This window comes from Podarcis cretensis, assembly GCF_951804945.1.
Source record: "Podarcis cretensis genome assembly, chromosome: 3".
In the NCBI taxonomy this organism is placed as follows: Eukaryota; Metazoa; Chordata; class Lepidosauria; order Squamata; family Lacertidae; genus Podarcis; species Podarcis cretensis.
Window position 1 is genome coordinate 74,469,002 of NC_137172.1, and position 26,439 is coordinate 74,495,440.

The 26,439-nt window shown below is 42.7% G+C and overlaps 1 long non-coding RNA gene across 1 annotated transcript; it reads right to left on the minus strand.

Annotated features, from left to right (window-relative positions):
• Window positions 1-8,207: 8,207 nt before the first annotated feature.
• Window positions 8,208-21,965, minus strand: LOC307213680. Its single transcript, XR_013837631.1, has 4 exons — window positions 21,876-21,965; window positions 16,626-16,713; window positions 10,560-10,801; window positions 8,208-10,131 (listed from the first exon to the last, which is right to left on the minus strand). It is a non-coding gene; the product is annotated as an uncharacterized lncRNA (long non-coding RNA).
• Between the last annotated feature and the right edge of the window lie 4,474 nt (window positions 21,966-26,439).

Below are 26,439 nucleotides of genomic sequence, written 5' to 3' on the forward strand. Positions count from 1 at the left end.
GCCGCTTGATTCCACAGGGGACCAAAGTAGACCCTTCTGCTCAGAGGATGGGGGGCTCTTACCCAGATCTGCAGCAGACCCTCTTTTACACACACACACACACACACACACACACACACACACAGGCTCGTCCTAAGTTGCCCCCCCCATCTTCTCAGCCCCCAAACGATAAAAAGGACATAGTCAAAGAGAGCCATTATCCGAGCCCCTGATCTTTAAGAGATTACTAAACTCGAACTTTAAACCCAATCAGAGGCTCTGTCAGTAGAACAAGAGCTTATTAACCTCTCCCAGGGAAGGGGGCTGCTTTGGGGGGCTTTACATCGCTTCGATAGGGGGGTGTCCGCGCGGAAAGGAGGAGGGGAGTCTGGAGAGAGACCCTCCCGCTCTATCCCATCAGTCGATGGGGGGATGTAAAGGGCTGGCGGCATTGTTTCGCGTGCATGTCAAGGGGATGTTTTTACCCCAGGCGCCGCAGATCTTGCTGCGGATCAGCAGTCAGCACGTTTAATTAAATCGGCTACAGTTCTCTAACGACATAACGAGGAGGGGAGATCCTTTGGCTGTGAGCCTCTTTGCGGAATTGGTCATGGTGTATTTATTGCTTTCGGATTTGCAGTAAATAATCCCTTTGCTTAAAAGAGGAAATGATTTCTTTCTTTCTTTTAAAGAAGAGGGGGAAAGAAGAGATCAACTGCATAGGTGAGACGGCAGGTTATGTTTTGTTTGCAGCAGCAAGCTTCTCCAGACTGCACGGCCTTGTTGTGGTCACCTCTGCTATGGGGCCACCAGAATCAACCCCCTAACAAAGCAAAAGGTTATTGGGAGGGATTCTGATTCAGGTGTATGAAGCCTTATGGAACCGCCCTGTGTCATCCGAGTCCACAAACCAACAGTCTGATGCGTAGGTAGAGGAACAACACTTCTTGGGCTGGACCTTGCAATATGCAGGTAGAAATATGTCCTCTGCCAGCTATCTGGAAAATCCCTGTCTGCAGAGTTGAGGCCACCCTGACATGCAACAACATTCATCTATCAAACATCCACGGGGTGGACTCCATGCACACTGAGTCATCACTGGACTGTTTTGACACCCCCTACCCCTTTCCACAATTATGGTTCTTTCCTACAGATTTTTTGGTACTTATGTGGAGTTTGGGTTTACTCTTTTGTGTATGTGTGGTTCCATATTGGCTACATTTGCGCAAACAAATAAAGACTTGAACCAAAAACAGAGGGAATGAGAAACAAGCAATTCAGGATTATAATTGGTGATTAAAGTTTTGGTTGATTAGAATCCATCAGAATGATTAGAATGGATCCACAGACCTAAGCTTATGTGCTCTTTGAGCTGCATGGAATTAAGACCAAAGCAAATGTTACTCCCCAATCCATGGTGCTATTGAAAATGGTAACGGCAGGTCCATGTTCCCTTTCAGCAGCATATGTAGAATTTCCCTCGAGTCCACAATTCCTTGCTTGGATCAGCAGTAGCTGTGAGATACAGTGGTACCTCGGGTTACATACGCTTCAGGTTACAGACTTCGCTAACCCAGAAATAGTGCTTCAGGTTAAGAACTTTGCTTCAGGATGAGAACAGAAATTGTGCTCCGGCGGCACGGCAGCAGCAGGAGGCCCCATTAGCTAAAGTGGTGCTTCAGGTTAAGAACAGTTTCAGGTTAAGAACAGACCTCCGGAACGAATTAAGTACTTAACCCGAGGTACCACTGTATTTACAATGCAGTCAAAAACCAACCATGCATGTTTGATGGATAGGCACATGAGAGGAGCAGAAGCTCAGAGTGCTGTAAATTTCCTAGAGAGGATCCAGAGAGACACACCCACAGTGCCTTGTTAGGGGGAGGGACTATACATACATACATACATACATACATACATACATACAATCTCTTCACCTGGCTGGGCACTTCCTCTTTGCACTTCATCTCACCAATGTAAAAGCTCCATTACTCAGACACCACTTTAAACTAGACTAAAGTATGTCTTTGTAACCTGATGATCATTTTAAGCCTGCCTGAATGAGGCTGCAGTATCTGTTACTCTTTAACAAGTATTCTAAGTGAGTAAATGTTATATTTACTGCTTACAAGACTGTGTGATGATTGCGTTAAGGGGAGAAAAGGGAAAATACCAGGAGAATCCAGTCTGCATTAAAGCATCCTGGATTACTTAAACTAAAAGACTAAAACTAGATTATCAAAATTTCCTTATTTTAAGCTGCAAATGGATGCACTTTGCTGAACTCACAAATGTGAGGAAGGAAGGATAATATTGAATAAATATATCCTCTCCAAGTTTCTATGCACATCCCCTCTGCAGGGAGGTGGGACCGATTCGGATGGTCCGCCCCCGCCACTTAATGGATCCAAATGGTTTCCAGAGAGTGGTAGGGGATGCTTTATCCCATGTTGATGGCCTTTCAGCCGATTCCCTGGTGGCCCGCTGGAATGTGGAGTTAACCAGGGCTATTGACTGTTTGGCTCCGAAGCGCCCTCTCCGATTGCATGGAGCCCGGAGAGCCCCGTGGTTTTCCACGGATCTGAGGGCAATGAAACAATCGTTGAGACGGCTAGAGCGCCGGTGGCGGATAACCCATTCTGAATCTGACCGGACACAGGTTAGAGCTCAACGTCGAGCCTACCAAGTGGCGATAGCGACGGCGAAGAAGACTTTCTTCACCGCCTCTATTGCATCTGCAGAAAACAGCAGCAGGAGACTCTTTCAGGTGGTTCACAATTTAGCGGAACCACCTGTAACATCGGGGCCCAGTACGGGCCACATGTTCTCCTGCAATGATTTTGCAAAGTTTTTTGCAGATAAAATCGCTCAGATTCGGGAAGAAGTAGACTCCACCGTGGGAGCAGGGCCGGGGCGGGAGAGTGCTAGAGTCCTGTCTGGTCAAGTTGTGTGGGATCAATTCCAATCTGTTACCTCCGAGGATGTGGACAGGCTGCTTGGACGAGTGAAGCCAACCACCTGTCTCCTGGATCCTTGCCCATCCTGGCTTATAAAAGCTAGCCGGGAAGGACTGGGCGATGGGCTTCGTGGGGTGGTGAATGCTTCCCTCCGTGAGGGAGCCTTCCCAGACCCGCTGAAAGAGGCGGTTATTAAACCGCTTCTTAAAAAACCATCTCTAGATGCGGCCACGATGGCCAATTATCGCCCAGTCTCAAACCTTCCATTCTTGGGCAAGGTGATTGAGCGAGTGGTTGCTGAACAACTCCAGGCACGCCTGGAAGAAGCGGACCATTTGGATCCCTTCCAGTCGGGATTCAGGCCTCATCATGGGACTGAAACTGCCTTGGTCGCACTGGTTGATGATCTCCGGCGGGCTAGGGACAAAGGTGAGAGCTGTTTCCTAGTTCTGCTGGATCTCTCAGCGGCGTTTGATACCATCGACCATGACATCCTTCTGGACCGTCTTGAGGGGCTGGGAGCTGGGGGCACTGTCATACAGTGGTTCCGCTCCTTCCTCCTGGGCCGTGTTCAGAAAGTGGTGATGGGGGATGAGTGTTCAGACCCCTGGGCTCTCACTTGTGGGGTGCCTCAGGGTTCTGTCCTCTCCCCCATGCTTTTCAACATCTACATGCAGCCGCTGGGAGGGATCATCAGGAGGTTTGGGCTGGGTGTTCATCAGTATGCAGATGATACCCAGCTCTACCTCTCTTTTAAATCAGAACCAGTGAAGGCGGTAAAGGTCCTGTGTGAGTGTCTGGAAGCGGTTGGAGGATGGATGGCGGCTAACAGATTGAGGTTGAATCCTGACAAGACAGAAGTACTGTTTTTGGGGGACAGGAGGCGGGCAGGTGTGGAGGATTCCCTGGTCCTGAATGGGGTAACTGTGCCCCTGAAGGACCAGGTGCGCAGCCTGGGAGTCATTTTGGACTCACAGCTGTCCATGGAGGCACAGGTCAAATCTGTATCCAGGGCAGCTGTTTACCAGCTCCATCTGGTACGTAGGCTGAGACCCTATCTGCCTGCAGACTGTCTCGCCAGAGTGGTACATGCTCTGGTTATCTCCCGCTTGGACTACTGCAATGCGCTCTACGTGGGGCTACCTTTGAAGGTGACCCGGAAACTACAACTAATCCAGAATGCGGCAGCTAGACTGGTGACTGGGAGCGGCCGCCGAGACCATATAACACCGGTCTTGAAAGACCTACATTGGCTCCCAGTACGTTTCCGAGCACAATTCAAAGTGTTGGTGCTGACCTTTAAAGCCCTAAATGGCTTCGGTCCAGTATATCTGAAGGAGCGTCTCCTCCCCCATCGGTCTGCCCGGACACTGAGGTCCAGCTCCGAGGGCCTTCTGGCGGTTCCCTCACTGCGAGAGGCCAAGTTGCAGGGAACCAGGCAGAGGGCCTTCTCGGTGGTGGCGCCCGCCCTGTGGAATGCCCTCCCATCGGATGTCAAGGCGATGGACAACTACCTGACATTCAGAAAACATCTGAAGGCAGCCCTGTTCAGGGAAGTTTTTAATATGTGACATTTTAGTGTATTTTTCATCTCTGTTGGAAGCCGCCCAGAGTGGCTGGGGAAACCCAGCCAGATGGGCGGGGTACAAATAATAAATTATTATTATTATTATTATCCCTACAGCAGCTGCAGGAAAAATGTCCTGATGTCAAGAGACAGGGAAAGTTCTGTGAGATATTATGGAGGGGAAAGGACGGGCCATTTTTGCGGCAGGATAACTTCTACTTTGGCCTCAAATTTCCATTGTAAGTACAGAATCCTTTTGGAACCCTACACCCATTCATTCATTCATTCATTCTGTCGGACCAGACAGAAGCTTCTTGGGAAGCCGAGTCCAAAGAATCCAAAGTGTGCAGAAGTGAGTCCCAGGTGAGCTGAGCTGCTTGACAGCAGGGCAAGCATGAGGACCAGTTGCAAAGCACTCACTCTCTGTGAATGCATCTTCAAGGAGAGGCAAGGGGAGGAGTAATACCAGAGTCCAGGCTGCCTGCGCTAACAAAAGCTATCAGTCACCAAGCATTCTCCTGCTCCCTCCATTCAGAGATGAAGCAGTGCAGGCAATTCAGCCACAGTTCACTTGCAGCAATGAAACGCCCCATTAATCACATATATGCCTTCAGAAAAGGAAATGCCAGCCCTGGACTGGCTTGTCTGCCTCCATTGGTATCTGACCTGCCAGTACATCGGGAGACAAATTCTAACAGGGGTCTGGATTGACTGGTTAATTCACTTCTTTGAGGAGTATATTTATTGATTCAATGGGTGACTTCAGCCAAGGTTACTTACAGAGAAAATGGACCTAGTGTGGGTAACAGCCTCACAGTGTTTGCTAAAAGAGGGGGAAGCCGTGCTTCACTTAGGCTGCTATCACCTTTTATTTCTTCTTTGTCCTGGCCCTGGCTCTCCGCCTTTGACAGCACAACAGGCTGACACACAGATATTATGCAGGTGAAGCGCTCCCTGCTCCCTGCACTGGCACAGGGACAAGGGCTGGGGGGGGGGGAAGCAACTAAAATCCTGCATGTCAGGCTGGCAAAGGCATGGCCAAAGACTCTGGGGGTAATTTTAGCTTCACTCAGTGGCACCTGCAGGCTAAGCAATATTTCTTTTTTTTTTTTTAAATAAAATTTTTATTAATTTCCAAATTTTTAACATAAACAAAAACAACATAAAAACAAACACAAAAAATCATATTTTCTTAACCTTATTTCCATAACCCTCTTTTCCCGGACTTCCCCATACCTTCCCCTTTTTGCATCCTTAATTTTAAACCATTATTCAGCAACCCTTCTTAGCCAATTAAATATAAATTCATTCTCCTTTTCAATTCCACCCTAAAATTAAACACAATTTGCCGCTGCAATTCTACGTCTTCTTTTCCCTCAGCATTTTAGCACTCCTCAATTTTATAATAGTTCTTAAGATACATCTTAAACTTCTTCCAGTCTTCTTCCACAGTCTCTTTCTCTTGGTCGCGGATTCTGCCGGTCATTTCTGCCAGTCCCATAAAGTCGATCACTTTCGCCTGCCATTCCTCCAGCGTGGGTAACTCTTGTGTCTTCCAATACTTTGCTAGAAGAATCCTTGCTGCCGTAGTAGCGTACAAAAAGAAATTCTTATCCTTCTTCGGCACCAGCTGGCCGACCATACCCAAGAGAAATGCCTCTGGTTTCTTGTTAAAGGTGCACTTAAGCACTTTCTTAATTTCATTATAAATCATTTCCCAGAAGGCCTTAATCTTTGGGCAGGTCCACCAAAGGTGGAAAAAGGTACCTTCAGTCTCTTTACATTTCCAACATTTGTTATTGGGCAAATGATAAATCTTCGCAAGCTTGACTGGGGTCATGTACCACCTGTAAATCATTTTCATAATGTTTTCTCGTAAGGCATTACATGCCGTGAATTTAATACCTGTGGTCCATAACTGCTCCCAGTCAGCAAACATAATGTCATGACCTATGTCCTGTGCCCATTTAACCATAGCTGACTTCACTGTCTCATCTATTGTATTCCACTTCAACAGCAAGTTATACATTCTTGATAAATTCTTAGTATTGGGTTCTAACAGTTCTGTTTCTAGTTTCGATTTCTCCACCTGGAAACCAATTTTCCTGTCTTGTTTGTAGGCCTCCATTATTTGAAAATAATGGAGCCAATCTCGTATTTCTTAAACGTTTAAAATTTGGGCAAATTAACATTTGGGAGCATCCTCCAGCAACCCAGCTTTCAGCCAATTAATTGGTTGCAATATTACAGCATCTCCCTAAGCATCAGGTTTCAAAGTTATTTAATAAATGCAATTTTAAATTGCTTCTGTTTGGCGCAATAACCCACATGGCTAATACTCACTTATCAGGTCTGTGCAACTTTATTTAAAATATTCTCCTCTGTTCTTTCCATTATCGGTGGCCAATAATGCTCACAATACTTACAATTGCCATCTGAAACAGCAGCCAATAATCAATTAAAACTTAGCTAATAGACCTACAACAATCAAATCAGAAAAACACCTACAGCTTGTATGTATGGTCATATACCAAAGAGCCAATGAATCAGCAGCCTTTATCCTCATGATATCACAGCTACTGTTAGATCAATGTTCCATCTTCATGGAACTGTTCTTTTACTGTGGTGTTGAAATTCATGACCAATAATATTTTAAACATTTTCTAATTCCTAAAAGTCATGTTATATGCTGACATTATGGGATCTACTAGAAGGGAACGAGGTCCACTAACAAATACCGGTATTTGTCTGTGATTGTTATCACCTGAATTCTTATTAACTCCCTCCAGGAAGGCTGTTACATAAACAACAGCTTCAGTATGTTTGTGATCACAGAGAATCAAGTTCCAGAAGACGATGCATGATGTGAAAACACTCTAAGCATACTAGGCACGTATGACCCAAAATTCTATAAGGCAGTGATGTGCTTATAGAGTGCTCTGTATTTGTGATGCGACAGAACTCTGCATGCACACCTGCTCAGCTTTCAGAAATGGAGAATACACTCTGTGGAAGATGAAAGATTCTACATCCTATCGGCTGCACAGCATCTTTCCAGGGAAAAGAAGTCCTTGTTGCATATAGAAAGTACCATTTATTTGTTGAAGCCCTCACATATTCATCAATGTCTGAAATTATGTAGAAGTTCCATTTAAATCCATATTCAGGATGAGGAATGACGTGTACAATATTTCTCACTACTTAAAAAAACTGGTGTACGTATGTGAGAGAGAATGACGGAGGGAGACTACAAGAGTTCTGACCATGATCTATGGTGGCATGTATAATTTTACATTGTATGTTTAGCATACCCATTCAAAGAACCATAGAATTGTAGAGTTGGAAGGAACCCCAAGAGGCATCTAGTCCTACCCCTTGCAATGCAGGAATCCTGCCCACAGCCTTCCTTGGGTGGGCTTGAACCACCAACCTTCTGGTTAATGGCCAGAGGCACTGATTCATTGCAGCACAGGTATATGAGCAGAGGTTGTACTGGTATTATAACAGATCATAGCACAATTTGACATAGTAAACACATGGGTAAAGCACACATGAGATTCTAATTTATTTGCTTTAACAAGAATGCCAATGAACCAGAGTTATGGGAGGAGCATGGTGTGAAGTCATAATATCTATTAAGCAACTGCAAGGCGTCCCAGCAAAGAGGTATGTGTTGTCATAAGCACTTTTCATTCTAGGTACAGTGGTACCTCGGATTACATATGCTTCAGGTTACAGACTCTGCTAACCCAGAAATAGTGCTTCAGGTTAAGAACTTTGCTTCAGGATGAAATTGTGCTCTGGCGGCATGGCAGCAGCAGGAGGCCCCATTAGCGAAAGTGGTGCTTCAGGTTAAGAACAGTTTCAGGTTAAGAACAGACCTCTGGAACGAATTAAGTACTTAACCCGAGGTACCACTGTATAATGGTTCATTTGTGAAGGATTATCATCATGCAGTGAAACAATATTTTGAAAGCAAAATATGATTGCAAATGCACCAAGAAGATTAGTGTGGAATCCCACTAGTACTTAACCATTTCCCCCTGTTTGTTTAAATACAGTATTGTTGCATTTAAGGCTGTTAACAGCAAGTGGTTTGAACTAGTGAATACTTGTTAAAGGCCACCTGGGGTTTTGCTCTGTATGAGACTAAAGGAACAAATCACCTCATGGATAAACAACAGGTCCTTGCCTTTCTGTTTTGTCTTTTCTGCATACGTGAAAGAAATATGCTCAGCAATATGTAACCAAGGTGCCTACTTCTTCACTAGAGGGAGGAAATGAGCTGAGCCAACACAGTCAGCAGCAAGGACCTCAACAGAAAAGGCACCACGAGCTCAAACACCACAGTGGATTTCATTTAGGAATAAAAAAATCCAAAACGAAAATCCACCATCTAAAACACTCTTCTGGCTAGCGTAACAAACCAGGTAAAACAACTTAAGACAGATAAAGTGATATGTCAAACAATTAAAGCCACAAAGCCCAGCATCATAACTAAAAGCAGATCAAAATTAAAAGATCTCTAAGTCCAATTTAAAAACTAGTATAGGAGGAGACAGATGGATATCTCTCAGGAGAGAGCTTGCAAACACAAATTTACCCCTACTTGCTATTCACACATCGTAAACAGTGTGCACATGTTGAAACTGAGTAACTTATTCACAGCCCACCTATCCTGCACACTCAACTATTCAGAGAGCCTGACTCTCTGAAACCAGGTTATAGGAGGCATCAGAATTTTGAAGCTTGACATCTTTGAATTTTTTATATGACAGATCAGAAGCTTTCCATTAAATTCCAGTAGCTACAAGTTTGTGAAAAGTTGTGATACTTCCTATGTAAGTGATTTCTTTACGTCTTGACCACATTTTGTGATCTTAAAAGTTTGCTTCTCATAAAGATGACATAGACCGGTGCATTATATGAACACTAAGAGTCAGGAAACGCTCAACGTACAAACGGGACCAACCAGTAAAACATCTGCTTCATTGCTTCATTTAGATTGGAAATCTGTGCACTGGGGTCTTGGAATAAGTCTTTCTGTTGGGCAGTGGTGGCGAGGACTCATGTAAAGACATAATTTTATATTTGGGGTGGGTGGTGAGAAGCAATTTTTGTAGCAGGGCACAAGATTCACTGTAATGCCCAAAGGCATTGCTAGACTAAATTGCAGTCAATCAATCATAATGAATTTTAAGAACATTTGTTGGAGTCACTACTTACGGTATACTTCACAATAGCCACAGATACACGTGAGAAAGAATCACATGTATCCTTAAGGCAGGAAGTATCAAGCCGTACAGCACTCTTTGAGATCTGCAGTTGGGAAATATTTTTATTAGGACCAACCAAACAACCTTCAGAGAGCACCAGGAAGCCATTCAAGCCAATGCCACTTCTCCACTGATCATTTGAAACCTTTCATGCCTTTATCTGGTTTTGGAGACTGTCTTAATCTGTTCCCGTCAAATGTGAGATCTCAGAGACTTGCTTTAAAATATATGAATGTTAAGTATATTTTCTACCAGACTTTTCATTTGTATAAGTCTTTGAGGCACAAAGTACAATCGCTCCCAGTTCCTCCTTTGTGGGTGGGGGAAGAGATTTGTAAAATATCTTTTCGTTCTGAAAGGAAAGAACCAGAAGTCACCCTAAAACAACTGATCTCTCTCTGTGGCCTATTCTCACAATGATAAACCTGTGTATAATTTCAGATTGCAGTTGGAATTTCACTGAACTGAATGTTCCTCTGTATGATTATAAAAACATTCTTGCACATAGAGAGCAACTAGGTCAGGGAGAAGGCTGGGAGAAGCACCTTCTCTCTGAAATTTAGCTTTTCTGTATGAAAATGATCTGTTTGTTTGTTTTTGTGTTGAAGAGCATATAAGCACCTGAGTCCCTACTTGTCATTTCAAGTACTAGGTCTCTACCATGCCCTTCTGTTGCATCTTACATGAAGTGACTTATAGCTCACAGATCTCAATATCTTTCTGCTAGCCTATGCGCATGTGTTCAGGTACGTGCTGTTCTGTATGAGCTACAAAGCTTACCAAATGGATGCTCCCACTTTCACTCCACTGTTGTTGTTGTTGTTGTTGTTTAGTCATGTCTGACTCTTTGTGACCTCATGGACCAGAGCACGCCAGGCACTCCTGTCTTCCACTGCCTCCCACAGTTTGGTCAAACTCATGTTAGTAGCTTCGAGAACACTGTTCAGCCATCTCGTCCTCTGTCGTCCCCTTCTCCACTGTAGCGAGTTATAGATGTTGCAAGTTTTGCTCCGTAATTCGTGCTGGGAACAAACAAGTTGCTGTATTCAGTGGCAATAGTAAAACAACAAGTCTCAAAAACATAGCAAAGGTCTATTTTCAGTTTTTCTTGTGCTGGGCAGACTCTCCTTAGCTGCATCAAGTTATGCAAAAATGCCACCACCATGTCTGGTGTACAGTCTTGGAAGAACCTGTTTGGATCATTCTTATTGACCTCTTAGGGAAGCATTTGGAGGCTGCCAAATCTGCCTGGCCTAATGCAATGCTATGTAGTAATCATGACAATGGCATGTAAAAGACTCTAAACCTACCCCCTTCCTGGCTTTAAGAAGTCAAAGCAGCTGTACAAAGAAGCTTGCTTGCTACATCTGTCTTGAGATGAACAGAGCCGCCTCATCTATCCCACCAATCCCATTTTTAACACTACCTCAGAACATGGGCTCTTCTTAGCCTACTGCACCTGCCCAGACTAGGCCTACAAAGAGATAGAGAGAGAGATGCATCTTATAAAAATAATAATTATGTGGCATTTCTTTCCTTTTTCTTTCCTTTTAAAGGTTGCTTCTGACAAATCTATCTATTTGGGGCAAATTGTCAGTGAGAAACTTCCGCTCGAACTCTTTGGGACAAAACTCGCTCTTTGAAAGGATAAATCCCATTGCATGAAGGCCCGAACAATGGCCAAATGTGTTGCTGTTGCCTTTGCTGCCACTGCTACTGCTGGGGCTGGGCCTCTGACAAAGGGCGGATTAATTGGTGCCGTGGCTGACTGGTTCGAGATGGCTCCACTCAGAGTGCGCTGCAGGGAGCCCCATTGACTGGGCCCCGAGTCCCACTTTTCACAAACTCCAAACAAAAGTCAATTTCTTTCTTATAAGGCAGGGGAGAAAGAGAGAGAGGGAGAGGGAGAGAGAGAGAAAATCACTTGGTGTTTGAGCTGGGGAAGGTGACTTGTTGGATTAGAGGACGTCATGCTCTCCCTGGCTGTCTCTCTCATGCTTTAATGTTATGTCTTCAAGAACACAAAAGTTAAAAGAGTGAGAGAGAGAGAGAGCAAAAGCAACTCATCTATTTCGATGAATATGTGACTTTCTCTCTGTTGTGCAAGTTAAACCTGGCATCCCATCTGAAGACTACTAAAGTGAAAACAACAGCATGAAGCTGGTAGCGTGTGTGTGCATTAACAGTGTGCAATCATATACATGTATACTCAGAAGTAAGTCCTATTGAGGTTGGTGGGTTGCTCCCAAGTAAGTGTCATAGGACTGCAGCGCAAAACTTATACTAACTCTTTATTTCTACGGTGTTTCGATGGGCACTGAATGCTTCATTTATTTTAATAAGATCTTGAGAGAGGGTCCTGCTGCTTATGGGATTACTGGAAATGTCTGCTATTTTAAAGACTATTCCATAAGAGTTGTATCTTATCGCTGAACACCACAGCTGCATAAAACAGAATAGAAGTGTTTTTCTCAGAATGTAGTAACTCTATATAACTCAATGATACAGGCACCACCATCCTGCTTACAATGCCCTGTACTTTGAAAAATTGGATCTTGTATATTTTTTATTTTGCGAGGTAAACTGGGAAGCAGAAGTCAGCAAGCATGGATGCAAGTTTTACATAAACAGCCCTTTGTCTTGCCACATCAGTGCAACATCAGGCACAGGGAAGACTGTTGGAGATGAAATTTCATAACTGGCACATTTCATATGCAGAGGAGAAATTTATGACTTAAACAGGAGTCAAATGGGAAGAAAGACAAAATCAAATGTGCCCAGCTCCCTGCAGATTTTGGTTTCCTGCAGTTTTTCAAGAGGCAGAGTTTAGAATATATTTTTTTGTGTACTACTTAATTACCTCAGTCATTATGATGATTGCATAATAGTTGATTCCTCATGTCATCATCATATTCAGATCTTTTCTTTTCTTTTAAAAAACACCCTGTGATTCCCTGCATAACACCACACAAGAGGAGAGGACAAAAACACAGCCCATGCCGGCAGGATTTCTCGTTTCATTAGTGTAGTATAATAATAGCTGTGGTCAACCTCCTTAGCATATGACAGTATCAAACATTGCAGGAGTTACCTGAGATGCACTCTCTTGGTGGTATTTTAAAAAGGGGAAATACGATTTTTCCATCATCCTTACAGGAATTTTCATGGTTTTTTCATCTGTTTTGGCTGAATTTGTGTGGTATCAAGGGTTGGGTGGAAGTATTAATTTAGTTCTTCTTCACTTATGCTAAAAGTCCTTAAAATATTGCTTTAGTTGTAATTATTTTGGATCTGAACTATGTTGTTATTTAAAAGAAAGAAAGAAAAACAGCTTAATCAAACCGATTAAGCTAGAGGACTCCCTCTACCAGTGATCTCAGGTGGTGAGTACTGAGCCAATAACTTTGCAGCCCAAACATGTCCACTGAGAAACAAGAAGCTGGCATCAACTTATTATAGATAACCTTGTGGTTTGCAGAAGTATACAAAATATTTTTTTTAAGCCCTAAAGGGACAACACTATGAGAGCAGAACACATTCAGTGACCACAAAGGTTAAGTGTCTGCTGGAAAAGAAAACTTGAAGCTGAGGGGATGGGATGGAATATCTTGAAGGAACACATGGCTGGTGAGCTGGTTACCTAAAACCCTCAACAGGAATTCTCCTCTAAGGAGGAGCAGATGCACTGCAACACTTTGCTGAAGGTCATACTGTTTAAATTAATTCACAGTGTACATAAGAACATAAAAGAGAACCTGCTGGATCAGGCCAATGGCCTATCTAGCATCCGGTTCTCACAGTGACCAAACAGATGCCCGTGAGAAGCCTGCAAGCAGGACCTGAGCACAAGAGCACTCTTCCCACTTGGGAATCCCAGCAACTGGCACTCAGAGGCTTCTCTTCTCAGACAGTGGAGGTGCAACACTGACATCATGGCTAGCAACCATAGCCTTGTCCTCCATGAATTTGTCTAATCCTCTTTTAAAGCCATCCAAGTTGGTGGCCATCTGCACCTCCTGTGGGAGCAAACTTACTATGCACCATGTTCTTTCTTTTCTCTATTCTGAACCCTCCAACATTCAGCTTCGTTTGATGTCAATGACTTATAGTGTTATGAGAAGGGAGAAAAACTTTCCCCTTTCCACTTTCTCTATGCCCTGCATAATTTTCATGCACTCTTATCATGATGCCTCTTCCTCACCTTTTCTCTGTACTAAAGAGGCCCAAATGCTACAACCTTTCCTTGTAGGGCAGTTGCTCCAGCCCCGTAATTATTTTGCCTACCCTTTTCTGAACCTTTCCCAGCTCTACAAAATCCTTTTTGAGGTGACCAGAACTGTATGCAGTATTCCAAATGCAGCTGCAACATAGATTTGTTATAATGGCATTCCGATATCAATCCCTTTTTCTAATGATCCTTAGCATGGAATTTGCCTTTCTCACAGCTGCCACACACTGGGCTGAACCATCTACCATGACGCCAAGGTCTCATACCTGGTCAGTGACCAGCAGTTCAGACCCATTGAGCATATATGTGAAATTAAGATTTTTGCTTGCCCTCCACACATCACCTTACACTTGCTTACACTGCATTGTATTTGGCATTTTATTATCCATTCTCTCAGGTGCTTTTGGAGCTCTTCACAATCACTTTTGAACCACCCTGAGCAATTCAGTATCGTAAAAAACTTGGTCACCTCACTCCTCGCTTCTAACTATAGATTATTTATGAACATTAAAGTACAGGTCTCATTACTGACCCTTGAGGGACCTCCACTTTCTACATCCTTCCACTGGGAGAACTGCCTCATTTACTCCTACTCTCTGCATGTTGTTATATAACGGTAACCAGTTCCTGATCCACAAGAGGACTTTTCCTCTTATTACTGCTAACGTTATGTTCGAGAACCAAGGTACCACTGTACTAAAAAGCAGACTAGGGCTGAGTGATATCTGGTTTTCAACATCATGATATGTCAGCAGTTAAACATCCTGATATTCTGATATATCCTGATGTCTGAAATTGGAGACCAGGTGTGGGGATGAAGGAAGGAGCAGCCATGGAGATCAGATAGGTGGGGGAAGGAGACAAAGTGGAGTCACCTCCACTGCATGGTTTGAGTTGGAAGGGATGGGGATAGGGGGACAGCGGACAGCCAGTGGTGGTAGCCAGCGAAAATGTACTGGACACTGGACACTGTGGCTGCTGCTGCTGTCCTGCTAACTGAGAAAAGCTGCTCTGCCTCAGTGCCAGGGGAAGGTAGTGCCATGGTGCCTTGAAGTGAGGGCAACCAGCTGCCTTGTTCTCCATCAGCATGAGGGGAAGGCAGCAGCTCCCAATTGGCTACCTTGTTTTCCCTCAGCGTGAGGGAAGGCAGCTCAGGTCAGCAGTGCTATCGGTTGACTGTTGTTGTTGTTTAGTCATTTAGTCGTGTCCGACTCTTCGTGACCCCATGGACCAGAGCACGCCAGGCACTTCTGTCTTCCACTGCCTCCTGCAGTTTAGTCAAACTCATGCTGGTAGCTTCGAGAACACTATCCAACCATCTCGTCCTCTGTCATCCCCTTTTCCTTGTGCCCTCGGCTGATATCACCATGCAATATCGGAGGATCCTTGAAATCCGCTGCCCTGCTCTCCCTTGCATGAGGAGGCATATGTTGCTGCGCATTGCCAGGTCAAAATCATTATTGCAGTGTGATTTTTACCAACATATTGAAGAGTTACACAGCTCTAAAAGAGACAATAAAATTTGTGATATTACCATGCAAAAATGACAAAAAATTAGTTGGGGGGAGGCAAGGAATGGGGTCATGGGCCCCTGGGTGCTTTGTGTGGACTCCCAGGGACCCTGGACCCCTAATTGGAAACCACTGCTATAGTAGGTTACTGAGACAGGACTTATCCTTGCAGCAGCCATGCTTGTTTAGCTTCAGCAAAACTTGTTCTTCTATATGGTTGGTTATTTTATATTTAATGATTCTTTCCTCCGGTTTTCCCAGGACAGAAATTAAGCTAACCAGCCTACAATTGACAATGGACGCTTTCCAGTCCTAAGCTGTTTGAATACTCTACCTATTTTTTAATTTAAAAAACTCTCTCTGTTTATAGAATATTAAATGTCAGGAAGAAGGGTTGTAGCCTTCCTGCTATGCTAGTTTTCTACGTGTGGGTATCTTATTCATACCTGCACACCATGCGCTGTAAACAATTGGCTAGTTACTTTGTCATATTCTGGACTCATGGTATAACTTCAGGGCTGATTTTCATTAGTGTAGTCTAAGCTGTTAACTAATTAAATAACCTTAGTTGCCTTTTAACTAATCCTGTAACAGTGCAATCCTATACAAGTCTATGCAAAGGCAGATCCCACTGAATTTAATGGAATTTACTCCCAGGTAAGTAAATATAGGATTGCAGCCTAAATATATTTTTAGCTTCCCTAAACTTCAACGTGAGGATCTTTAGGTATTGAAGGAAGGATATTCGCTGGAGCTGGGTGGTGGCATTCAAATAGAATCCTTGCCTGACATGCTTCTGGTCTCTTAACACTCACTGTGTGCTCACGTCTAGATATCCTGTCCATCCATTGGTTTCTGAGCTCTCACTCCTTCCCCACCTGCCTAAGCAATCAAGACTGAACTCCTGGTTGGGATTCCATTCTTCTTTCTACAGTAGCCTTCCCCAAGCTGTTGTTCTTCATATATTTTGGACTACAACTCCCATCAGCCCTGGGCAGCATGGCTGATAATCAGGAACAATGGGAATTGTAGTTCACAATATCTGGGAAGGCTGTGCCAGCCCAAAGAATTAAGACAGTGTTTAGAAAGAGTGAAAGGCAGAAATACCTGCAACAAAGGGATGTGATAGACACCGCCTTCCTTCTTGGGCTGTGGATTTCAGCAGTTCTCTTTCACTTGTCTCCATGATTGGGCCCTTAGAGGACAGATGACAGTACAATGATTAACACCATTGACTCTGTCCCAACATTAATACGATTACCATTATCATTCTTCAACTAGCATAATCTATGGCTGAAGAAGGGCATGATAGCTCTGAGAACAGGCCTTATCATTTGTATCAAAGGTGGAGGAAAGATCAAGGAGAAAAAGGATGGAGAAGGAGCTGTTTGACCTCCCTGAAAGAAGGTCATTAATGATTTCTGTGAGAGCAGCTCCACTGGAGTGAAGTGTCTGAAACCAAACTGGAGAGCATCAGAGAGGAATAGAAATGAGTTCAAGAGACTGGGAGGAAATTCATCATGGAAAGACAAGAATGGCAAATAGGATGAGGAGATGAATGCAATGGCATTGGGAGAGATGGGAAAGGTTGAGAGGGTAAAACACAACAGCAGTGGCAGAAGACGTATAATGTAGTGGAGGTGGGGATATTTACAGAAAAGTGATAGACACTGTGAAATGCTTTAAATGCTTAAGTGCCAATATCATATTTATGTCGGCTCCTCATGAGCACGTCAGAAAGCACCATTATCCAGAGACTCCCGCATTACCCTTTAGGGGATCCAAAGAAGCTAGCATAACCAAAGAAGCCACAATCTGAGGGCTACATGTGCCGAATTCCTCCTACTTTCTAAAATGTCCTTTACCAAGTATGAATTTGATTAGTTAACAGAATGAATGTTTAGAGAATGAAACCACGGACAACGGTAAGATAATAAAAGAGGACCATTGAGGCCAAGATTTCTAAATAAAAATAAACTGAATTTAAAGCCCAGAGTAGTGCTCTAATAGAATAATTCTCTCCTTAACTACCAAATGCAGAATACTGGGTCTATGTGTTGCTTAACGGTGCTGGTGGTGGGATATAATATCACGTACAAGGCACTGTTGATTTCAAGGTTCATAAGATCATGTTGGTATTGCTTTGCTTCTGTATACTACGCTTAAGCACAGCGATGACTGTGAAAGGTTAATTTGTGTGACCAATTGGTTCATTAACTGCCACTAAAAAGTCTTTTTGAAAACAAAACAAAACAAAATGGCTTCCGTGAAACAATGTATGGAGTGAATAAGGCATATCCTGTTGTCAGGATACATGTTTGAGGCAATTATCTAGATAACGAATTTTTTGAAATTTCTTTAACTGAAAGCAGCAGCTATATCCATGAGATATAATGCGGTAACAAACGAGGAATTCAGAGGTCTGGGGAAGACAGAGATGAGAGGTTTTGTCTGCTCTGCTTTCCCGCTGACTTCTTCACCCACTAGATAATGGGGAGACCTACTACCCTAATGCGCTTGGGATGTGGCACTGGGCTTCCTCAGAGTTTCCTCACATGGTTACTGTACGAACCTTTGTGGGAAAGGGGATCCAGCGGAGGTAGAGATGTTCCCTGGGACTTTCAAGGCTGAGCCATGGACTGCTCTTCACTGAGAAGCTATAGCAACATGGATCGTCTGATGGGGGTAATGCTAAGCATTGCAGTTCCTGGCAGAGACACAGTGCTGGACCTCTTCAAAGTTTCTTCAACTCGCCCCTGTAAACTGAAGACTGGGGGTGAGTTTGCTTCTTCTTCTCCTCATCCTGAAGGGCCATCATGAGTAATTATATCAAGCTCAGGTGATTGAAACAGCAAGCAAGGTCCAAAGAACACTAGTCCCACTATGGGATTGGGACTGAATGAGTGAGCACTTTATGTGGAGTGAGAATGAGCAAGCATATTATGGGTAATTTACTGGGCACCTTGAAGCAACCCATATTTCACAGTCCTGCTAACCACAAGCAGCAGAACAATCTTTTGGCCACTGGCAATCTGAGAGTTGTGTGGTAGCAAGGAGGCCATTGTAACTTGTCCAAAGTTTCTGCCTGGGATAGAAACTCACCAGCCCTGCTGAAGCTGTTTCCCCCCCTTCAATTGTTTACATATTGGAAATGGGCTTACAAATAGATGGATAAATAAAAATACAGCATGCAACTCTTCTATACTATAAAGATGGTCTTTTCAGTGCGAGTTAGATGTGAGTAACTATAGAGAGGGTGGCACTGTGGTCTAAACCACTGAGCCTCTTGGGCATGCCGATCAGAAGGTTGGCAGTTCGAATCCCTGCGACGGTGTGAGCTCCCATTGCTCTGTCCCAGCTTCTGGCAACCTAGCAGTTTGAAAATATAACAGCGCAAGTAGATAAATAGGTACCGCTGTGGCAGGAAGGTAAAGGGCGTTTCTGTGTGCTCTGGCTTTCATGTTCCGTTGTGCCAGAAGCGGTTTAGTCATGCTAGCCACATGACCTGGAAAGCTGTCTGCAGACAAACACCAACTCCCTCAGCCTCAAAAGTGAGATGAACGCAGCAAACCCATAGTCGCCTTTGATTGGACTTAACTGTTCAGGGTTCCTTTACCTTTACCTTTTAACTATAAAGTCTATTATATAACAGAGCAAAATTCATTTACAAGCTTCATATTCTACTTATTAAATCAGCCTTTCTCAACCTTGGGTTCCCAGAAGTTGCTGGAGTACAACTTCCAACATCCCTGACCACTGGTCCTAGCTTGGGATGATGGGAGTTGTAGTCCAACAACATCTGGGGACTCAAGGTTGGGAAAGGTTGTATTAGACACTTCTTCCTAGGAGCCTAGGATAGCATACAAAGTTCATCCCAAGGTTCTATGATGTAGGTTAGCCTGAGAGGGAATGACTAGCCAAGATCATCCAGGAAGCTCCATGGCTGAGTAGGGATTTGAGACTGAAATTCTCTGGTTCTATTTCAGTACTCAAATCACCTATACCACATGGGCTCTATTAGTCCATTAATCAACCAGACACAAGGTAAATGCAATACTACAAGCTCCTGGGCTATATTTCAGCCTAATTGGTTCATTTCAAGTACGTTAAGTCCTGTAATGGTATGATGGACCTTATAGTATTTAATGCTTTATAATATTATTGTGGATGATTCAAGGGGGGGGCAACTGAAATGCAGATGCCGGCAAAGTACAGTCAATACATTTTACATACAGAAATTAGTCATGTAGGTCAATATCTTTATACTTTTGCATTTTGGTTGGATCATAATTTTTGAAGGAAAAAGATTTGCCCTTTCTACTTTCACTTCAAAAAACCAGAATCAGTTGAGATTCCATCAAAGGCAGTGGAACAAATTTAACTTCATGGTATAATTCCACCGTGATCTTTCATAAACATTAAATTATATTCATAATTTGTAACTGTGTGTGTGTGTGTGTGTGTGTGTGTGTGTGTGTGCTGTTAACTCAGAGTCTGCTTAACATGCCACACCACAACTGTTATACAACTGATAGCTGTTGCAGTAGCAATTTGTTCACTAAGCTGAAACCCTTTCATTGACTAACTGGAGTTCACATTCCCTCAAAGTAATTGGAAAAATGCATCTGGAGTTAGATGGACTTTGCTAATTTGTTTTATTATGCATGGAAATATTGGTATAAAAAGGTGTTTCAATTATTTTCTATGGCAGGGACCTATGTATTCTCTGTACTCACAAAGACTTTAAATGGAGTTATTTTTCCCTGCCTGTAATCATCCCCCCCACTTTTAAGTACCCAGGCAGAAAAAAGTAAGTTTACTGCTCCTAGCACAATGGCCCTCTTCACTTTTAGGTTTGGGAGACCTGGGTGACCTATGAAAGTTAATTAGAAGGCTAACAAAGACTAAGACAGAGTAGAATACATCGCCTCTCCTCCAGCCAAAGATGTCATCCATTAATTAGGGAAATCGTTAAGGTGGCCTTTATTGAATCCATTGAAAATCGGCAGTTGGCGGTCGACAGTTTTGATCAGATTTTCTTCTCCCCAATAAAGCTGGCCTTAATGGTACGAAAAGTAGAAGGGATGAGTGTGGTGAACTAGCAAGTAGAAGGGAAGCAAGGGGGGGCGGAACCGGGGAGGGGTGGGAAGTATGTGTTTCAGTGACATTACAGTTAAACAGCCACCAATTGTGATGGCTTTGATTCTCAGGCTACATGGCATAGTTTTTCCATGATGTAATCTTTATTGAACCTGGAATCTGAGGGGGAAGCTAGCTGTTGCCAGTCTCGCCTCTCTTGGACTTAGGGGACTCTGGATGTTGACAGTACAGCGATAAGAGGTGAAACTCACTTGCATTTTGCCATCTGAACATCATTTCTCTTAATACCGAGCTTGTTGGCTGGTTAGTTAAAGCATCTCTCTACAGTTACAAATATATACACATATGTTATAAATATATACACATGCTTAGCTTGATCCGGTGACACTTGTTTTCAATAATGGGTTGAAGCACACATTAATTTTCTTCCTTTTTTTCTGTTTGGGTTTCTCTCTCCTCACTTTTCGCTCTTTGGACTGCAACACTTCCAAACTGCATCTGCATGATTTGAGATTATCCATGTGACACAATATCGCCCCATGCAATCGTTTTCACATAATAATTTTAACTTGTTTTTATTTGATGGTTGAGATGAGGCTCTCAAATATGAAAATTGCATGGGGCTCGGTTTATAATTTTATGTTCTTTGGGAAGGAGTTGCCCCCCTACTTCTCTCACACACATACCCCCCCTTCCCTGTTAAACAAGCTGTATCTCTTACAGCAATTCACGCACTTGAGAATTTGATGTCTCTTCTTGAAATGCAGTAGACAAGGACTTACTGCACCACTATCTGTCCATCTGTGCAAGCTTCTTGTATCTAAGCAACTTTTCATTTGGGGTGTATGCAGGGGGGGGGGGAGGCAAAATGCAAGGGTGTCACTTTGCAGAGAGTGTAACACAGAAAACAGCTATTCCAGAGTGGCATGTTTACCTTCTCAGAATTGCAGCCCTAATCCTGTATTCATTGTACTGATCTAGTGAGAGCTTTAAGTACTTAAAGAATGACAGATCAGGCTCCCTTTGAGTGTTTGGATAAGTGCACATCTTTAGTCTGGAAAACTGTGCAAAAATGTTTTAGAAACTCCATTTTGTGTTGGGGTTTTTTAGGAAGAAAAGTATGAGGATCAATGGTACTACGTATTTAAAATTATTTCCCCATATTAACAGTGAAATCCTAGGCATGTCTTCTCAGAAGTTCTACTGAATTCAGTGAAACTTACTCCCAGGTACATGTGTGCAGGATTGCACACTTACCTGGGAGTAAGTCCTATTGACTTCAGTAGCACTGGAGTAGACATGCATGGGACTGCACTGGACATTGTTGTCTTAAATAAAGCTCAGGTTCTGCAGACAAACCAAACTGTACAAGTTAACAGACTGTATTGTTTTATGTAATAGACCTAGCAGATCATTTTTTTCCATAAGCATGTTCCATTGGTATGATTTATGTTGAATCTAATGCATGACATTTTGTAGAATCTGAAAACTTTTGGGGCAGGACACAGAAGCTAGATCATAAAGCCTTTTACAGATGCTTGTTATTGTTTCCAAAAAGTATTTTCACAATCATTAGGGCTTCCTTAAAGCAAAAATAAAAATACATTTCTAAAAATATTAATTGCTGGGGAAAGGATAAGTAACACTGCAGTCATATACATACTGAACTAGGAGTATGTCATGCTGAACACATGTTTGCATTGCACTGGAAGTCTACCTCGCCAGTCATTTTAGGGGGAAAGGCAATGGAGTCTGTCATTATATACTGATACAATATATATATATATTTATTTCCTTTGGAAATAAAACCATAAATTATCCTGATTTAATACTAGATAAGGCTGCTCCTTTCTGTTAAAACTAACAGTTCAACACTTCAAATTTAAATCCTATACTCGCTTACCTGGGAGTAAACCTCACATAGCTCAATGGGTCTTCTTACTTCTGTGTGGACATGTATAGGATTACAGTGTAACTGGCTTTCTTCAATCTTATATTGGTTCAGCCTTTCACAAACTTTGTCTCTTGCCATTCTAAGCATTTGTATGATCATCCTTACTCCCTGTCAACAAGTTGGGTAAGTCATTCATTTCTATTTAAAGAGAAGACTCCACTTTCCTGTGAGTTGTGCTTGAACTGCAGTTGCAAATAGAGATTCAGATGTCACCTGGAACTTTCTTTGGAGAAGAATATGCTGTCACAGAATTAAATTCCTGGTTTGTGGCTCTGTGCCCTGCCCCCCAGTTAATAGATGCTGAGGATCATGGAGGTTGCAGGTCTTCCCTATATCTTGTAAAGTGAATGTTAATAACTTCACAACTTCAACTGGTATGTACCCTGCTTCTAAGTGGGGAGAGAGCTTTTTAGACTGCTTTATGTTTGGAATGCCAAGTGACCAGATTTTCCAATAAACATACTTTTATTAATAGCTTATTAACTTCAGCCTCTGTGCCTGGCCTTTTCAAATAACCACTACAGTATATTAAATTTATTTCTATCCTGCCCTTCCACTGCATTTGCAATACTATAGGCTGCTTACAACATACAATAAAATCCAACAAAAATAAATAATCAACAAAAACAATAAATAGCAGTAAAACAGAAACGGGCATGCAGGTGGCAAAACCAAAAACAGAGGGGCATCCATAGCAGAATTCTGAATGTAGCTGGTCAGATGCCTGCTATATATGTATATATTTAAGCAGCAAGAAGCAAGGAGGAAGAGGGCCAAACTGACCTTCTGAAGTGAGGAGTTCTGTAATCCAGGCATACCACAGGAGGAAGTACTCTCCCACATCTCCACCAGCCATGCCTGTGTGTTGTACTGTACACTACTGCTGAACTGCTATTTTTGTTTTATATGAGGAATTGAGACACTCACTTCACCCACAAGTGGTCCAAAGGTAAAGTAGGAAGGCTGATTTGTGGTAGTGACAAGCACTGACTACTGGTTTCGTGTGTGTGGCTATGACCCAAGAAAATGGTTGAGGGGGCAAGGTTAGGAGATTGGCAAAAATGTTTACTTGTCTTCAAGTTTTCTACAGAGAGCTGCATACCTTGGACTATTCTTCTCTTTTCTCGCTGTGCAAACAGAAGGAAAAAGGGGAAAGTGGATAAAGTTCTTCAGTGCTATGAAGAAGATAAGATACAGGAAGTAGAATGCGGAAGTACATGTAATATGTGTGTGCGGATGTGTTACCTATAGCACATTTTCCTGTGAGATTTTCCTAATAGTTTTGTGCAATGTTCCATGAGGATAAAAAGGAGAAATAGGGACAGTGGTAAGCCAGCAACATGGTTGTTGTTGTTTTTTATGAAAGCAGAAGACCATTAAGTCTAGAGAGAACATTTTAGCAAGAGTTAGCACAGCACTTCATAAATATACGGTTACATCAGTTGTAACTGTAATCCCATAATAGTTCAACAATGACTCAGATATGAAGGAGTCTGGAAAGGGCTGCTCCAGGTCTTGTGGCATTCCAAAGCCCAATGTTATCAGAGTTGGAGGGGGAACAATCCCTGTATACTTTCCTGGAGGGAACCAAACACTCTGCCCTGCACCCAAGTTCCATTATTCCAATGACAAAGGTGGAGACCATGACTCCTACCTACCAGGAAATTTATCACTTACCTAAATTCTCCAATGAAACGCAATCTATGATGGCAGGAATGGTTCTCCTGAATGGTTAAAACAGCCTTCACCAACCTGGTGCCCTCCAGATATTTTTGACTACAACAGTTCAACATTAACTGGCTGGGGTTGATGGAAGATGGAGTCTTAAGTATCAGTCAGGTTTTGGACTGACTCAGGTTTATGGGAGTTGTAGTCCAAAACATCAGAAGTACAAGGGTGACAAAGGCTGGATTAGTGTTTGGGGCTTGGACTGGGGAGACCCAGATTGAAATCCCCACTCAGTTATGAAGCTCTCTAGCCTTGTAGTCAGTCACTATAGCTCTTACATAATCTACCTCACTTGATTGCTGGGAGGATTAAGATGGGGTGATGGAAACAAATCAAGAACAACAAAATCATAAATACAAATACAAATGACAGCAGGAATAAAAAGAACAGTTGCCAATTGCCAGAAGCAGTACAATTTGACCTCTGGAGCAATGTATGGACTTCAGAATATGCTTTTGGCTACTTGCTGTCTGCTCCATCATTGCTTACTCAGCTAAACACTTAAAAACCCAGTAGGGCATTGGTTCTCAACTGATGGGTTAGGAACCACTACCAGGTCATGGCCTAATCCAAGGTGGGTCACAACAGAGGAACTACTACTATGCAAATGTATGGTGAAAAATTGAGAAGTGGGTCCCCAAATGCATATTGTGTAAAAGATGGGTCCCAGGCCTGAAGAGGTTAAAGACTTCTGCAGTAGGGCATCTCCCAAGTACATAACTCCAGCTCTGAAGATAACATATATAAAATTGGCACAACTATCTCAGTGAAGTTTGGGCTGCTGTAATGTATAGATTGAGACTGAGAATCATTTTCTACTCCAGTATAGAAAATGGATGTGCACTGGTTCACTGTGAAAATTAGAATAAGGAAATGTACTCTAATGGTAAGTTCTGTTTGGGAGGCTCTAACTTTACTGACTGTTTACAAGTCCTAGCTGAATCTGGACTTCACCCCCACCCAAGTACTCCATTCATCTGGACTGCACATATAACTAATGGATGACAACTATATATTTATTATACTAAAAACAAAACAAAAAACCATTACCCACACAGGTCACAAGTAACTAAATTGGAGGTATCCTTTTCTATGAAACTGGCATGTTTGGTATATAAAGTGTGATTCTGTAGATATGCTGAAACATAACTGGGATAAAAATATTATTAAACTGACACAGTGTCATAGTATATGAAACATATTTAAATAAAATATAATACAAATTAAAACCAATGTATGTCTCTAATAAAGTCTGAAGCAGCAAAAGGGTTCCAAGTTAGAATCATATGGAATGACCAAGTGTCCACAAACTGCTTATAACTGTCATAAATAAAAATGAACTGAACAAGTAAAGATATCCAGATGTGTTTCAACCAAGGTCTTCCTTAGTGGTCAGAACAAAGTGATTTATCAGGCATTTTTTTCAACCTAAATGAGAAGCCAGAACCTTTAATACTTCAAGATGCTAGGACTTTCCATTAAAGGGGCCTAAATGGCTTGGGGTTGAGATGTGGAAAGGAGCACATCTTCCATATCAACCAGCCAAGAGTGACTTGAGACCTTCAGTGGAAGCCTTTCTCCAAGTGCTTTCCTTATGGAGAAGTATGTTATGTAGCTACAAAAGCCTTCTCAGGACATACCCTGACTTTGGTATGCACCCCACCAATTATTAGCTCCAATATTACTGTCAGCTTGGAAACATTTATATTTGCAGGGGCATTTTTAATGGTCATGTTTAGTCTGCTTTATAGGCTTACTCAAGTTGTCATTGTGGCCTCTTATTTTGCTAATCTGTTGTGAGGTTTCTAATGTTTTATTACTGTCATATATTGGTATTTAATATGAATAGTTATTTTAACCGTGCCCTGTCGTACCACGCTGTCAAATATGGCAGGATGAAGTGGGATATAGCATTATTTAAAATAAACAAATAAATAATTCTCCCTCATTCCCTGCCATTTATTTTCCATCGATGTTCCTTCTCCTCTTAGGAGAGAGAGAGAGAGAGAGAGAGAGAGAGAGAGAGAGAGAGAGAGAATGTGGGGATGGGGGTGGGGAGACAGGGAGAAGGAAGGGAGAGAGAGAGAGACATTTTCTTTCACACGAGCCCTCAGAATTACAGTTCATGAACTATTCAGT